The sequence below is a fragment of the Pongo pygmaeus genome, chromosome 11 (assembly GCF_028885625.2).
Source record: "Pongo pygmaeus isolate AG05252 chromosome 11, NHGRI_mPonPyg2-v2.0_pri, whole genome shotgun sequence".
Taxonomy (NCBI): Eukaryota; Metazoa; Chordata; class Mammalia; order Primates; family Hominidae; genus Pongo; species Pongo pygmaeus.
In genome coordinates this window covers 57,905,462-57,918,178 of record NC_072384.2, presented here as the reverse complement: position 1 = coordinate 57,918,178, position 12,717 = coordinate 57,905,462, and the positions used below count along the sequence as shown (strand labels likewise).

At 37.6% G+C, this 12,717-nt stretch overlaps 1 protein-coding gene across 3 annotated transcripts in view; it reads left to right on the top strand.

Annotated features, from left to right (window-relative positions):
- Positions 1-12,717, top strand: part of CCDC148 (coiled-coil domain containing 148) — a 280,505-nt gene that overhangs the window by 38,598 nt on the left and 229,190 nt on the right. The gene's annotated exons all lie outside the window — the stretch shown is intronic.

Sequence of the window (12,717 nt, the reverse complement as noted above, 5' to 3'; positions counted from 1 at the left end):
ATGTTCCTAGCTCTATGTTTAGTGCTTTAGAGTATTACTAATCTCCAAAACAAGCATACAAACATTACTAATCCTATTTTACAAATTAAAAAATTGAGACCCAGAGAAATTAAGCAAATTGTTCAAAGCCATAGTTAGTAAGTGGCAAGGCCAGGATCTCTGAAGCACCAAAACCAATATATACCCTTCCTACTACTTCTTCATGAGCTAATTCCTGGTTTTATCATGGAAAATTGAGGGTTGACTTCACATTTGGCTGTTTCTTGGTCTTTGTGACATAAAACTCAATCACAAAATTATCTTGTAAAAAAAGTTTTTTAAAACTTCAATGACTCATTCTTAATATAACCTTTCCATGGTAATTAAATTTTCATAGAGCTATTGGATGACTTTTTAAAATTAGGCATTGTGAGTTTTAATTCTTTGGAACTCAATAGAATTATTTTGATGCTTGCTTGTTTCCAAATATTAAAAGCTGAGTAATTTAAGCCTGTGAGCTCAATTAGTTAGAACATGATCTTAGTATTGATCATCATACAATTCTGTTGATGTCCCACAGGAAAAAACTCAGTCCGAAGCTAAACCTAATGCTACTCCTGGCACACATATGGGTTATTATCTTCTCTAATTATGAAATACAGCATGCAAAGCCAAGTTTCTGCTTCTATATGACCCTAAAAAATGGAATGGGGGGTGATTTTTATACTTTCTTTCACTCTTCTAAAAGTTACAGTTTTGTTTTCTGTTAGCATGCACGTATTGATTCACTCATTGATTCACTCATTTGTTCATTAAAACATGTTTATTGTATGCTTCCTATATGCCAGGCATTATTCTAAGAGATATATGATAAATGAGACAGAAAACATGTTTGCTCCACAGAGCTTCTATTCTAGTGAGGAAAGACAGACAAGCAACCGAAAAAAAAAAATAGTGATAATTGTTTGTGAGATGATATAAGAGAGTGTTCTGAAAACAACAGTTGGGGATTGCGGATGTTATTTTGGGCAGGATTGTCACATAAGATCTTCTGGTAGATGTGACTTTTGAAACAAGACCTGAACTATGAGAAGGAACTAGCCATTTGGGAACTACTTTCCGAACAAATGCAACAGACTTGGAGGCAGAAATGAACTTGGGAGGTACCAGGAACAGTAAGAAGGTGTTACTAGGGTAGTTTTTAAAGCTGGAAGAGGAGGCAGAGGCCAGCCCTTGAGGATTTTAAATACATTTAATTTTTCCTTCAGTTTCTTCTGAAATGACATTACTGATATTATTATATTGGCCTTAGAGTTAGTTTTGCCTTCTTGATACTATTAATTATGCCACCGAGAAAACCGTATATTATCATAAAATTTTAGAATGGAAAGATTCCTTAGAAATTACTTAGTCCAACCCCTTCCTTTTAGAGATATGGCAATTTGAACCCAGAAAAGTTAAGTGATTTGTAGGAGGTTAATCAGCAAGCCTGGCTAAGCTAGGATTTGAGCTCAGGCTTTAGTATTACAGGGTATGATGTTCTTTCCAGAAAACTAAAAAAACAACACTCAAGGGATTTTTAAATTTATGGTGTTTTAATGGTTCTCTTATTACCTATTTGATTTTTTAAAAAATAATAGATTACTATAATTTAACAAGTATTTAAATATAGTTGTTTTAGATTTGAACTATGCATATTTTTAAAAAAATCATTTGCCAAAGTTTTATAAGAGCAGAATGATGCAAAAATTGGCTTAGTATCCATCTTTTAATTACCTTTAATTGTACCACCTGCTGAGGTTCTTAACCTGGTGTCTTTATACCTCAGGGGGATCTACAAATGAGCTTCAGGGTTCCGCTAATACTTTGAAAAAAATGCACAATGTTTACACACCTGTGATTATCATTTCAGGTCTTCCAAGGAATAGACAACAAGACAGAATTAGACAAGCTTAATTTATGGGGGAGTGCGTGTGGAGGGTAAAGGAGAGGGAGGAGGAATAGAAGGCAAGAGCCTTGAGACTGCAAGGCAGGTCTGGCATCTGTGAAAGGAGAGAGGGGAAAGAGGATTTGGTTGGAGGCCTCAGACTGCAGTATAGTTCTAAGAAAATCTCGTCCAAGCTAATGTCGAGTCCTGAAGCAAAATTTGCTTTTTGGAAGCATCCTATATTGGGCAGAAAGGTACAGGCACCATTACCTCTTCCATGCTTATTTATTGGCTCCAAGAAGCCCTAGGGAAAGTACTATGAGCACTCATGAATCCAAGGGGTAGTAGCTGGGGCTGTCCATCAGCTTAGCTCCTGGCAGGAGTTCTATGAAGGAGATCTGGGTGGTACACTTCCAGGGCCACCACAGTATGCTTATTTGCACTCCTTTGAGGGAATTATCTGTGGCTGTTGTTACATTTACAAAGTGTTTGGGTTCCAAAGAAAGTTCAGAACAACTGACTATTCAGACACCTTGATATAGTTTGAATTTGTGTCCCTGCCCAAATCTCATGTTGAATTGTAATCCCCAGTGTTAGAGGAGGGAACTGGTAAAAAGTAATTGGGTCATGAGGGTGGAATTCCCCCTTGCTGTTCTTATGATATTGAGTGAGTTCTCATGATATCTGGTTGTTTAAAAGTGTATAGCACCTCTCCCTTTGCTCTCTTCCTCCTGCTCCAGCCATGTAGAATGTGTCTGCCTCCCCTTCTGCCATGATTGTAAGTTTCTTAAGGCCTTCCTAGCCATATTTCCTGTACAGCCTGCAGAACCGTGAGCCAATTAAACCTCTTTTCTTTATAAATTACTCAGTCTCCAGTAGTTCTTTATAGCAATGTGAGACTGGACGAATACAGAAAATTGGTACTGAGAAGTGGGGCACTGCTATAAAGATACCTGAAAATGTGGAAGTGACTTTGAAACTGGGTAAAGACAGAGAGGTTAGAAGAGTGCAGAAGGCTCAGAAGAAGACAGAAAGATGAGGAAAAGCTCAGAATTTCATAGAGACTTGTTCAGTTGTTGTGACCAAAATGCTGATAGTAATATGGACAATGAGGCTGATGTGGTCTCAGGTGGAGATGAGGAACTTATAGGGAATTGGAGCAAAGGTCACTGTTGTTAGGCTTTAGCAAAGACAGACAGCATTGTGCCCCAGCTCTAAGAATCTGTTGAACTTTGTACTTGAGAGAGAGAATTTAGGGTATCTGGCAGAAGAAATTTCTAAGCAGCAAAGCATTCAAGATGTGGCCTGGCTTCTTCTAACAGGATATGCTCATATGTGTGAGCAGGGATGATCTGAAACTGGAACTTCAAGCTGGCTGCAAAAATTTGCCTAAGTAAAGAGGAGCCAAATGTTAATAGCCAAGAAAATAGGGAAAATGCCTTCAAGGCATTTCAGAGACCTCATGGCAGCCCCTCCCATCACAGCCCTGGAGGCCTAAAAGGGAAGAATGGTTTCCTGGGCTGGGCCCAGGGCCCTGCTGCCCTGTGCAGCCTTGGGACACTGTTCCCTGTGTCCCAGCCACTCCAGCTCCAGCCATCGCTAAAAGGGTCCCAGATATGTCTCAGGCCACTCCCCCAGAGGGTGTAAGCCACAAGCCTTGGAAGCTTCCATGTGGTGTTAAGCCTGCAGGTGCACATAGGACAAGAGCTGAAGCTTGGGAGCCTATGCTTAGATTTCAGAGGATATATGGAAAAGCCCGGATGTGCAGGCAGAAGTCTGCTGAATGGGCAGAGCCCTCATGGAGAACCTCCACTAGGACAGTGTAGAGGGGAAATGTGGAGATGGAGCCCCCACACAGAGTCCCCACTGGGGCACTGCATAGTGGAGCTGTGAGAATAGGGCCATCATCCTCCAGACATCAGTATGGCTTGAATGTGAGACATGGAATCAAAGGAGGTTATTTTAGAGCTTTAAGATTTAGTGACTGCCCTGCTGGGTTTTGGGCTTGTACAGGGCCTGCAGTTCCTTTCTTTTGGCAGATTTCTCTCTTTTGGAAAGGGAGTAATTCCTATACCCCATTGTATTTTGGGAGTAAATAACTTATTTTAGATTTTACAGGCTCATAGGCGGAAGGGACTTGCCTTGTCTCAGATGAGACTTTGGAATGTGGACTTTTGAGTTTATGCTGAAATGAGTTAAGACCTGGGGGACTGTTGAGAAGGGATGATTGTATTTTGCAATTTGAGAAGGACATGAGATTTTGGAGGGGCCAGGGGAGAATGTTATGGTTAGGATTTGTGTCCCTGCCCAAATCTCATGTTGAATTGTAATCCTTAATGTTAGAGGAGGGGTCCAGTGGGAGGTGATTGGATCAAGAGGGTGCACTTCCTTCTTGCTGTTCTCATGATAGTGAGTGAATTCTCATGAGATCTGGTTGTTTTAAAGTGTATAGCACCTCACCCTTCACTCTCTTCCTCCTACTCCAGCCACGTAGAATGTGTCTGCTTCCCCTTTGCCTTCTGCCATGATTGTTGAGGCCTCCCTAGCCATGCCTCCTGTACAGCCTGTAAAACCATGAGCCAATTAAGCCTCTTTTTTTTTTTTTAAATGAATTACTCAGTCTCAGGCAGTTCTTTGTAGCAATATGAGAATGGACAAATTCACACTTAAATAGTTAAATTATGGCCCCAAACTATGGACTCAAATTTATTACCTTGAGTTTGGTAAGTAATACATACCAAATCATTGCTAATTGTGATATTGTTGCCATTATCTCTTTATGGGTGACAGAGACATTTATACTTTTTACATTCATGTCTATCTCAATGAAAGCAAGGAGTGTCTCACTACTGGCTCTAGGTTTATACCACAGGGTTTGGATGTACCTATTTTTCCTTAGGAGAAATGCTAAAGTTTCAGATCATGGATGATAGAAACCAAATTTCTGGATTTATATCATCATTCTGGCACTGATTGGCTGCTTGATCATAGTAAATTACTTCATTCCTCATTCATGCCTCACACACTTCATTCATGCCTCACATTCCTCATTTCTAACATTGCACGTAATCATAATAGTGTCTACCTTCTGGAATTGTGGGAAGGATTCAATGAGATGATCTCCAGAAAGCTCCTCATATAGTGCCTAGCACACATTATTCTTTTTTTTTTTATATTTTTAAGTTTTAGGGTACATGTGCACAACGTGCAGGTTTGTTACAGATGTATATGTGTGCCATGGTGGAGCACACATTATTCTTATGGTGATAGGCTATTGGGCACTGGGCACTGCAGTTTGCCCCACTTGAGCAAGTTCAGCACTCTAAAATGTGAACTTTGGGAGTGAATGAATGGATTAAGCTCTGATCCTATCTGATCCTAGAAGCTGCAGAAGAATCCTATGAAGACTTGGCTCTTCTAACATATTTGAAACCTTTTTTAGTAAAACAGTAGTGTTTCTGGTTTGGTAAGATTTGTGGAGATACTTATTTTTTTCTTTGGGCTTATTTGTATTTTTAATTACAAAATTATGCATTATTTGTATAATTAAGCATTTTAGATTTTATGCCTGTTTAACACATCTGTTTTTAAAGCAAGTTAGAGCTATTAAGATGATTTTACATGGAAGTGGATTATTTCATAATATGTTACTGTTACTGTTGTTACTGTTTAAAAATTTTCAAATTTCCTCTAGAGAGCTTGTCTTTTATTGATGTATCACTTTCTGTTTGGGTGACACTGCCTTTTCTCCTTTAACAACTTCCTTTTCTGTAATTCCTTTTTAAATTTCCTATCTTCTTGGTATACCTACTTTTCACTATTTCTGGTATAAACATTTTAGTAAGGCAGATATGATAAAAATTTGAAAGATTAAATAAGCACTCACGAGTTATTTAGTCCAGTGGTAACAAATTACAGCCCAAGGGACAAATCTGGCCAGCAGCCTATTTTTGTTATTAGAACCATGCTTTAAAAATTACACATTGGCTATACAACTCTCATGCTACACAACTGAGTTGAATAGTTACAACAGAGACAGAATGACAAGCAAAGTAGAAAATATTTACTATCTGTCCTTCTACAGAAAAAGTTTGCAAACCCCTGATTTAGTTTCCTCAAAAGAAAAAAAAAGGCAAGAGAAAAAAATGTTCTGGAGCAAGATAGCTCTTTGAGGATAGGAATTGTGTCTTACTCGTCACTTTATCCTTAGCAGCTAACCTACAGCTGGGCTTATTTATATGAGATAATAATCAAATATTTGTTGAATTGAGTTGACTATGGCTTTACTTTACATTAATTTTTAAAATTAAATGGCTTAAATTATAAAGAGATTTCCTCCCAGTAGGTTTTTATTAAAATGGCACTGTAGAGTAAACTAGCTGGGATAGCCCACTGAAGTGACCATTATAAATAATCTCTCTGGGGTGATTTGTAATACATTAGAAAAACATTTCTTTTGTGAAAAAAAAAAACTATTAGTTTAATGGGATAATATGTTTGAGAGAGACTGCTTGACCACCTGCTGCTTCTTTTAACATTTTGCTTTTTATGCTAAGACTCCTTTACAATTTCTTAATACTTTAGGGATGAAAACTCATCAAATTACTAAACTCAAATGCATTTTCTACAAATACCTTCTGTAAGTTTATTTTAGTACCTTGTTTGGAAAAATTGTTTAGGTAGTAAAACCTTTGTATGTGGCTACATGTGAATTACAAAACTAATTTTTAATACTTATATTGCTATAAAGGTCAAATGTTTTAAACAATTATAATTTATTAATCATTTGTATTATGCAGAATTTCACAAAATAACAAACCTAGCCGTCAGTGGATAATTGCTATGTTAAAATTGTTAAAATTAGGGCATAGATTTCTTGTTTTCTGTTTTTAATTCATTTGTTTTTGTTTGATGAACAAGGACATCAATTATTTATAACTTTGGCAATTTTCCTTAAAGTGCTTCCTATTGATAGAAATAATCTGAGATATTTCTTTCAAAAAATTCCTATGCCTCTCTCTTTTAAATTCTGATTCAGTATTTGTGGGCTGGAACTGGGGAATTTTCATTTTTAGAATACAAGCACTCTGAGTTATTCAAATCATGAGAGGAATTTAGGAAATGTTGATTTAAAGAATACCTTCATGGGAGTGATGTCAGCAAGATGACCAACTAGGAGTCCCATTCCTCATCTCCTTCAAAAACAATGACTTACTATCCACGGATGAAAATAGCTCTAGGAGAGCTTTAGAGTACAATTTAAAAGCTATAGCAACCCAGGTAGCACAACTGAGGATAGGCACATAGAAAAGCACCGGAAACATTTTACCTGTGTTATCCCATCACCTAGGCCACCACAACTAAGTGCCAAAAGGAGTCTCCTTGGCTGAAACTTCCTGATGTACTGGAAAAGGAAAGCAGGAGGACCCCAGTAGTTGTCACCATCAGGATCCTTCACCTTTTCAGCCAAGGATCCCCCAGCCTTTGTCAGTAAAACCCCAGCTGACAGAGCTGTACACAGCCCACACCACTGCACCACCCCGAGCCAGAACTACCTCTGTGACCCTTGGAGCTGGAGCCACTGCACTAGCCCCAGCAGTGATGTACACCTATGCCCCTGACCTGATTCCACTGTGCACCCATGCACCCAGCACTGCTGCACATCCCACCCAGCTAGTACCCTTGCAGACACTCACAGGTGAAGGTCTCTCCCCACCGAAGCCAGACCATAAAGTATGGAAGAAATAACTCCTTCAAATGCACAGACACCAACACAATACTACAAGGAATGTGAAAAATCAAGGAAACATGATACCATCAAAGGAAGACAATAAATTTTTAGTAATTGACCCCAAAGAAGTGGGGATCTACAAATTGCCTGACAAAAAATTTAAAATAATTTGTTTAAAAAAGCTTGATGTGCAACAAGAGAACACAATTAGACAACTTAATGAAATTAGGAAAACAATACATAAACAAAATGAGTTCAACAAAGGAATAGAAATAACAGTGAAGAATGAAACAGAAATTCTAGAACTAAACAATGTAATGAATGAAATGCAATAAAGTTTCTACAGAAAACTCAATCAAGCAGAAGAAACAATCAGGGAACTTAAATACAAGTTACTTGAAACTATTTAGTCAGAGAAGGAAAAGAAAAAAGAATGAGAAAGAGTCAAATAAGCCTTCAGGATTTATGGGACATTTTCAAGTGAACCAGTATACAAATTATCAGAGTCATAGGGAAGGAGAAGAGAGAGAAAGAATAGGGCAAAAAGCTTACTTAAAGAAATAATGACTGAAAACTTCCCAAAACTTCCTATCTGGGATAGGAAATAGATATCCAGATTTTAGAAACCCAAAGGACTCCAAATAGCTTGATCGTAAAGAGGTCTGCTCTGAGGCACATTATAACTGTAAAAAGTCAAAGACAGACAATTTTGAACACAAACAGAAAAGGAATCACGTATAAGAGAACTCCATAAGTATACCAGTAGACTTCTTAGTAGAAACCTTGGAGCTCAGAGAAAAGTGGGGTGGTATATTCAAAGTACTAAAAGAAAAAAAATTGCAAACCAAGATGATACCTTGCAAAACTATCCTTTAAAAATAAAGTAGTTAGAATAGTTCTCAGATAGACAAAAACTGAAGGATTTGTCACCACTAGATTTTCCTTTGAAAAATACTTAAGGGAGTTCTTCAATTTCAAACAAAAATATGCTAAACAGACACATAAAAGCATATGAAAGCATAAATCTCACTAATAAAGATAAATATATAGACAACAAATAATTTAACACCATAATGATGGTGTATAAATTTTAACCCTAATATTACAGTTAAAGGACAAAATATTTGTTAATGGATACACAATACAAAAAGAAGTAAACTCTGACTGTAAGAACACAACGTGTGTATGTGAGGGGTGATAAAAGTATAGAGATTTTATATGTGATTGAAATTGTTGTTATTAATTTAAAATAAATAAATAAATACAAGATATTTTATGCAAGCCTCAAGGTAACCACAAAAAAAAACCTATAATTGATACACAAAAGAGAGAAGGATCAAACCAAATTACCACAAAAATCATCTCGCAACAAAAAAATACATCAAGAAAGCAAGGAAGGTAGAGAGGCAACTGCAAAACAGGCAGAAAACAACTAACAAAATGACAATAGGAAGTTCTCACGTATCAATAATTACGTTAAATATAAATAGATTAAACTTTCTAATAAAAGGCTAGAGTGGCTGAAACGATTAAAACAAGATCTAGCAATATCTTGTCTCCAAGAGACTTAGTTTATTCTTAAGCACACACATTGGTTGAAAATGAAAGGCTGGAAAAAAAATATTCCATGCAAATAGTAACTGAAGAAGAGCAGGGGTGGCTACACTTAAATTAGACAAAATAGACTTTAAATCAAAAACTGTTCTAGAGGAGGTCATTGTATTAGGCTGTTTTCATGCTGCTGATAAAGACATACCTAAGATTAGGGAAAAAATAGTTTTAATGGACTCATAGTTTCACATGGCTGGGGATGCCTCACAATCATGGCAGAAAGTGAAAAGCACATCTTACATGGTGGTGGCAACAGAGAATGAGAGCCAAGTGAAAGGGATTTCTTATGAAACCATCAGATCTTGTGAGACTTATTCACTACCACAAGAACAGTATGTTGGAAACTGCCCCCACGATTCAATTATCTCCCACCAGGTCCCTTCCACAATACATGGGAATTATGGGAGTACAATTCAAGATGAGATTTGGGTGGGGACACAGAGCCAAACCATATTATTCTGCCCCTGTCCCCTGCCAAATCTCATGACCTCACATTTAAAAACTAATCATGCCTTCCCAACAGTCCCCCAAAGTCTTAACTCATTTCAGCATTAACTCAAAAGTCCACATTTCAAAGTCTTATCTGAGACAAGGCAAGTCCCTTCCACCTATGAGCCTGTAAAATCAAAAGCAAGCTAGGTACTTCCTAGATACAGTGGGGGTACAAGCATTGGATAAATACAGCCATTTCAAATAGGAGAAATTGGCTAAAACAAAGGGGCTACAGGCCCCATGCAAGTCCGAAATCCAGCGGGGCAGTCAAATCTTAAAGCTCTAAAATGATCTCCTTTGAGTCCATGTCTCACATTCAGGTCACACTAATGCGAGAGGTAGGCTCCAACAACCTTGGGCAGCTCCACCCCTGTGGCTTTGCAGGATATAGCCCCTATCCTGGCTGCTTTCACTAAACGACATAGCCTGTCGTTTAGTGTCTGTTGCTTTTCCAGGCTCATGGTACAAGCTGTCAGTGGATCTACCATTCCAGAGTCTGGAGGATGGTGGCCCTCTTCTCACAGCTCCACTAGTGGTTTCCCCAGTAGGGACTTTGCGTGGGGGCTCTGACCCCACGTTTCCCTTCTGCACTGCCCTAGCAGAGGTTCTCCATGACAAGGGATAAATAACCAGAAAAAAATTATGTATACATATATATATTTCTCTCTATATATATAAAATTCAAACAACTCAACTCACTAGCAAAAGCACAAATAATCCTATGAAAAAATGGGTGAAAATCTGAATAGACATTTCTCAAAAGAAGACACACAAATGGCTGACAAGTATTTGAGAAGTTGCTCAACATTAATAATTATTTGGAAAATGCAAATCCAAGCTACAATGAATTATTACCTCACACCAGTTAGAATGGCTATTATCAGAAAGTTGGTGAGGATGTGGAGAAAATAGAACCCTGGACATTATTGGTGGGGATGTAAATTGGTACAGCCATTATGGAAAATATATATATATATATATATATTCAAAGGAAATGAAATCAGTTAATTGCAATATTATTCACATAGCCAAGATATGGAAACAGCCTAAATGTCCATCAATGGATGAATGCATAAAGAAAATGTGGTATATATGTACGTATATATATATGTGTGTCTGTGTATGTGTGTGTGTGTGTTTATGAATATTATCCTTAAAAAAGAAAGACATCCTGTCATTTGTGACTACATGGATGAAACTGGAGGATATTATGCTAAGTGAAATAAGCCAGGTACAGAAAGACAAATGCTTCATGATCTCACTTATATGTGGAATTTAAAATAGTCAAACACATAGAATTAGAGTGTAGAATGGTGCTTGCCAGGGGTTGGGAGAAGAGGAGGAAATGGGGAAATATTGGTCAAAGGGTACAAAGTTTCAGTTATGCAAGATGAATAAATTCTGGAGATCTAACGTACAGCAATGTGACTATAGTTAATAATACTGTATTGTATATTTGAAATTTGCTAAAAGGGTATATATTAGGTGTTCTCACCACAGAAAAGAAAAAAGAAAATGGTTATGTGAGGTGATAGATACGTTAATTAGATTGTGGTACACATTGTATGTATATACCAAAAGATTTAGTTTTATACCTTAAATATTTATAATTTCATTTGTCAACTATACTCCAATAAAGCAGAAAAATACTTTCACATTTTCTTAATCATATATAAAGTGTTTTGAATGGAACTTGAAAAACTTACTTGGACCCATAGTATACTCCCACCAATGAATGGACCATTTTTATATTTATTCAAGGAATTTAGAATTTGTACTTAAAATAGGCTAAATATTAGATAATTTTATCAGTTACTTAGAGTAAGTTTCTTTTAATATTTTAGTAACTGACTCTCCTTCAATATCTTAACCTTATTTGGGTCACAGATTCCCTCTGAGAAGTTGATGAAATCTGTGTGATCTCTGCCCGGGAAAATTAACACATGCAAATTTTGCATATAATTACCAGGCTTGTATGAACCCAGACATATAATAGTGGATTCCAGCCATGGACCAGTTTAAGGTCTGTTCTTCAGTTGGGACCCACATTATTTTTAATTTTGCTCTATACTAAGTATCTTAGCCTTGCCCTTAACTTTTTTTCTTGCCGGATGCTGTACTGCCAAAATTTAATAAACTGGTCCAGGGTTCTGGCTGTATATACCTCTCTTTCCAGTTAAATAGGACATATGTTGCCATTGTACTTCTTTTGCTTAATATGTCAATTTAAAAAATCTCATGCATTTTGGTACAACTCCAGTTTTGGAGAAGCTATGTGTAGAAAGAGTAAGAAGTTGACAGTTTATTGGTGGAATAATAGAGGGAAAAATACCTTGAGATAGGGTGACTCCTAATAGACTCCTGATCATGCAATTCAAGAAGGAAGACGCCTGGGGGAAGGAGGTGAGGTGCCCAGAAGCCAGCCACAAAAACCTAGTGCATACTGGAGTCAAAAGGATGAGTTCAGAGAGCTGGCAGCATATGCCCTTTGTCCCTCCCTTGTTTTAGAAATGAGAATTCAGAGAGGAATGAAAACAGCTTGGGTGGCAGATGGCCACACAGAAAACTGTTTCAACCTGAATTTGAGGATTGTATCAAAAGCCCAGGCAGAAATAATTTTGTTTTTTTCAAGGTCTTAGAGTTGAGATCCGGCGGTAGAAAGAGAGAAATACTGAGTGGGGAAGAAATGCGAGTAGAGGGGAAAGAAAGAGAGACAGAGGGAGAGAGAAGCTCAGGAAAGAAGCCACACTTGTATTAATCTATACAAAAGTAGTCTAATTAATTATCTTGTGGAAATGTAATGTGCCAGGCTGAGCGTGGTGGCTCACACCTGTAATCCCTGCACTTTGGGAGGCAGAGGTGGGAGATTCACTGGAGCTCAGGAGTTGAAGACCAGTGTAGGCAACATGGCAAAACCCTGTCTCTACAAGTAATACAAACATTAGGCGGGCATGGCAGTGCACGCCTCTAGCCCCAG